The following is a 5,002-nucleotide window of genomic DNA, read 5'->3' as shown; positions in this document are numbered from 1 at the left end:
AATCTGTTCCCTTTGTTATCTTTAGTTTGAATAATTTCTGCTTAAGATATAACTTGTTTGTCAATGATTTTGATATATACCGGCTTTCCAGCTTTTGCCAAACTCCCTTGTGCCACTGCCTTTGCCTAAAGTTCTTCACAATCCTATCTCTCCATGCTTTTCGATTTTCTTTCTCCTAGCGCCTTCACATGTCTTGTTGTACGAACAAGTCATTGACTCTTCTTTGCTATAATCCAAGGTTCTCGGTTCCGTCAAACTTCACTATATCAAATTTTGTAGAAGTCGTCCCCGACATATTGAAGAAGTCTGTCAAAACCTCGCTCTGATATAATTGTTGCACAAAGAAGAGAGGCAACGCCTCTTAACCTCGTAGTTTGACAGCTTGTGTACTCCACAAAAATGGTCAAAATTTTATTAGAATTCTCTCTATATAAGAAAATCACATTCAATGATTCTTATAATACAATAGGTTTATAATAATATCTATAAATAGTGCGTAAACACCATACCTCGTAAAATCGTACAAAAATTATGTTATGAAAAATCGTAATAAATTTTGTAATAAAAAATCGTAACAAAATTTTGTTACAAAAATCTTAACAAAATTTTCTTCCATGACGTCTCTCGCATTAGTTTCATTCAAATAGGAATCACCCATCAACAAACTTAATGAAATTTAAACGAATCAAACTCAAATTTATAAAAAATAAATAAGTCAAACTTGAACAACCATTTTAATAATTTAATTTCTTTTAAACTCATCTTAGCTCAATTACCTTGTCAAATAAATTTCAACAACACACAATTTAACTCAGCTGAGCTCTATTACAACCTTACAAGTCTTTGATTGTTTTAAGTACGGAGTTAATTATTCCTAGAGCTTTAAGTGCATGTGTGTGAGAGTGACAGAGTAGATTACATTATGTGAATGGAGTCATTAAATTCCACCGTAAAATCTTTAAATAACCATGGTGATAATATTAAACATTTTCAAATTTTGGAAATTCCTCCAGTGTCCCATGGCTAATGAACTACTTAATAATTTTGCCGTGGAGTGGAGTGGCTGAAGGATTTCAGAATGACTAAATATTCATAGTATTCAAGAGAAAACAAACTGCAAGTGTTCCTTATGGGATAGTTATGTGTCTAGTAATTAACAACAAACAAATTTTAGTGAAGGATAAACCACAGAAATTTGCAGTAGGAACGAAGGTTTACTGACATAGAGATGCAAGTTAGATTTGGCAATTGTTGTTACACGATCCATCCTGACATGTAGTTTCTCACGCTTGGCACAGGCTGCTACAGCCACTGTTGCAATTTTATCTGGATGGTAACTGCAACAGAGAGGAAATCGATATGCATGAACTTAAACTACCAAATGTTCAGAAGTAGATGATCAGCCATTGGTCATACAAAGCATCAATTTACTCTCACACTGTGATGTAGAAAGAGATTAAGAAATACACTGTGAATAAGATACCCGATTCGAAGTGTAGGTTCAGATTCGATCGGTTGAACAATTGGTTGAAAGAATCCATCGCCCTGCGGTTCAGTTGGTGGATGACCATAAGGTACACCATGAGTACTTGGATCCCACAGTTGTTGATTGGCTTGGGTGCTTTCGTCCAACTGTGTTTCACAAATACATGAAAACCATGCCAAGCTTCTCAGTATGATTCATATCATTAGTCTACGCTAGTAGTTTTTGCTACGATCTGCATAATACGATACAAAATCAATAAGATTGTGTTGTTGGACAATCATGTGAGTGTCTTAAAATGACTTAAATGATGATATTGTTTGTGAGATGAAGGAAAAAAATGCTTAAAATGTACTAAATAAACCATGAGAATACATAGTATGGGCTAGTTTGTATGTAAAGCCTTGTTAGCTTCACAAAGCATCTGCTCCTGTCATGATCAACAATCTTGTTACTAATTGCCATGTAAAATAGGAATTAATGATTATCTAGAACAACTTGCATATTTTGCTAATTATATATCACCCGTTTTTGAAGATCTGTGAGTTGATCAAGCATGAACTGTGTCTGCAGACAGAAGTTGTGTAGCTATATGTTTCAATATCCAAAAACTCGCCGTGGATAAAAACTACAAAGAAATCACAAAAATATATGAATCAGCACAAACAAAATTTAGCAATAGATGAAAGAATATTGCATATTAGAAAATAATATCTATTTTTGCCATAAGGGTGAACTTGCCCTTGTTGATCTTATTTGTCGCAATGATACATCAAGTTGTCTCTCAAGTTGTTCAACTTCCTTGATATTGAGTGGCCCCAAATCCTGACCTAATAAATTTCTGAAATCAAAGAGATCTTATTGAGAAACAATATTGAAAATGGTAAGATCATAATTTTTTATATATTTTTGCATAAGAGACATGTATTTTCATAACTAAGATCACAGTATTCCACCTTTGGGATCGTTGCAAAGCTTCAACACGTGCCTTAAGTTTCAAATACTCATGTTGGCTACTCTGTTTGCCAATACAAATATAAGCATGTTATGGATCCAAAAGATGACTAAAAGTTAGGAAATAAGAATAGATTAACTAAAATCAAGCAAAGCCTTGGGAAGAGATTAAAGATGGTCACACTTGAGAACTTGCAATTTTATCCTCCACATAAATTGAAGTCATTTAACTACTAGTACCTAATTATGGTCTAACTAAAACTTAAATGTGCATATCAAGCACACCCATATATAATTACATTGGTAATTAATGTTGGATATTGGAACCTTAATGGACCAATATCGGTTTTGTGGAAAAATCGGAATGTCATCAATAGATAGAAGTCATAATTGATTTCAAAATTGAAATCTACGTTTCACGTAGATAGATTTAGACTATTAATTTTGTAATGACCCGACCCATTTGGCGGCCCATTTGGCGACCCTCGGGTCATCGACCGTCGATCGTCGGTCGTGCCGTTACTCACTAGGACTTTCCACCCCTGGCCAGTGGATTTTTGCCTCCCCCAGGATTCGAACTCTAGACCTCCAGGCTTAAGTACTAGAGTTTATGAATCCTGGTAACCAAGTGAGATGATCTCACTTGGTTACCACGAGGGGAATATATGGATCGGGACTGATTCTCGATGGTTGTTTGATCATGGTAACTCCGGCCTTGGATCAGTGGTGGTTTGTCCCAATTTGGGTAAGTTTTGAATTTGATTCATTTCTATATTGGATTAATTAACTAGTTGATGAGGAGATATGGGTCTGGAATGAGAATTTGAGTTGATTAAGTCATACTTATTTTGATTTGGGTGGTTTTCTGGGAAACAGGGACTGTGGTTTGATTCCGACCAGCAAGCATGTGGGAGGATTTGTTGTGGTTACAACCATGAGTTTCCAGCAGCATACCGTTACAACTCTTCAATTTTGGATCAACAACAATTCATCTGTTGAGGTGAGTTTTTGTATTGAGGATTTGGGTTTCAGCAAATCTTTTGCTGTATGATTGGAGTTTTGGATTGTTTCTTGGAGGGAATAGGTTTGTGTGTGTTCTTGGAGCTTATGTACAGGGAGTCATAGGACTCTGACACGAGACGAGCATCTTGACATCAGATTGGACCGGATACGATCCTCTTATCGGAGGCGGGTACCTTGACTTATCTTTTTGATATGTCATGTTGATATGTCTAGTAGGTTATAGCCTTTAGTAATAATTATGTTCGTCCTTATTTCGGTACGTCACTATCGGATGCCTGTTACATGCTTGTTTGCTCACCTGATATGCATTTTATGCTAGTACCGACATGATTTTATATATATATATATATATGCTCAGAGAGGTAGTGACATACCATGCTTGTTATGTTCAGGACCTAGGTTTCTCATTTCATATATATGGATATGGTTATGCTGAACAGTTTATTGCTATGCTTAGTGTCATGCATCATGATTGCATGCTGCGCGATTGTCGGCTCCACTATGGTTGAGCACATCGCCAGTTACATGTACTGCACACACCACCACTCAAGGATTAGTGGTATATCAGGCAGGTGTGTGGCGGTTCTGCTGTTTGGCTCCGTTGGTCAGGTGACTTAGCGTGGTAGCCGGCAGATAGTTCGGCTCTGTTTGGCTTCGTTGGCATGTAGTGTAGCAGCGTGGTAGCCGACAGACGGTGGACTCTGTTTGGCTCCGTTGGTCAGGTGACTCAGCGTGGTAGCCGGCAGAGATACCTCCCCGTTATCGTATACTGGGAGATGAGAGCATTGAGCTCCCCCATTTATGATTTGGGGTCAGAGGACAGGAGTACTCCGACAGCATCCCGTCCACTTACTCACTCATCAGGCGTAGTGATGGTAGAGTGCACGATTGTCACAGCCCTACCCACTCGGTCTCACCATTGTGTGTGAGATGACTGACTGGCGTCAGGGGTGACCAGGACGCATCATTGACATCATACGCATTTATGCATTTACTGCACTTATATGCTGCATTTGGATGGATGCATATGTTTGACATGCATACATGATTTATGACACTTCCGGTCTGACGACCTGATTATTCTGATAGGTGGCCCTGGTGAGTACAGTACTCTTCAGCCTTTTCTATTATGCATTACCTTCTTTTGTTCAGGAGACTGTACTCCATAGTTATTATTATTTGTTATAGTTTACTATACATGTCAACTAGGTATCTGCTGAGTTGTTGAACTCACCCCCGTGGACACTATCTTTTTCAGGTACCATGTTGTTTATGGAGTCGCTTGTAGTATCCTGCTTGCCGGTCCCCACGTCATATCAGAAGACCTGTCTCTGCCTTTCTTTATTGTTATTTTTGGTATATGTATTTGTGTACTTAGCTTTGTATTCCGATTTTGTATCCGGAGTGTTGTTTTGGTTGTGTGGTGTGAGCCTAGCCGGCTAGCAGTTTTTGTGCTTTGGTTTGTATTGGGTTTCTGTCATTTTCCGTTGTGTTGGTTTTGTTTCAGTCGTGTGGGCTGATGATATATATAACTGCGTGGTT

The 5,002-nt window shown here is 38.0% G+C and overlaps 1 pseudogene; it reads right to left on the bottom strand.

Annotated features, from left to right (window-relative positions):
• Positions 1 to 1,254: 1,254 nt before the first annotated feature.
• On the bottom strand, positions 1,255 to 2,663 carry LOC122019102 (annotated as a pseudogene).
• Positions 2,664 to 5,002: the final 2,339 nt, after the last annotated feature.

This window comes from Zingiber officinale, chromosome 9A (assembly GCF_018446385.1).
Source record: "Zingiber officinale cultivar Zhangliang chromosome 9A, Zo_v1.1, whole genome shotgun sequence".
NCBI lineage: Eukaryota > Viridiplantae > Streptophyta > Magnoliopsida > Zingiberales > Zingiberaceae > Zingiber > Zingiber officinale.
The sequence above is the reverse complement of the archived record's forward strand: the minus strand, read 5'-3'. Positions and strand labels throughout refer to the sequence as shown.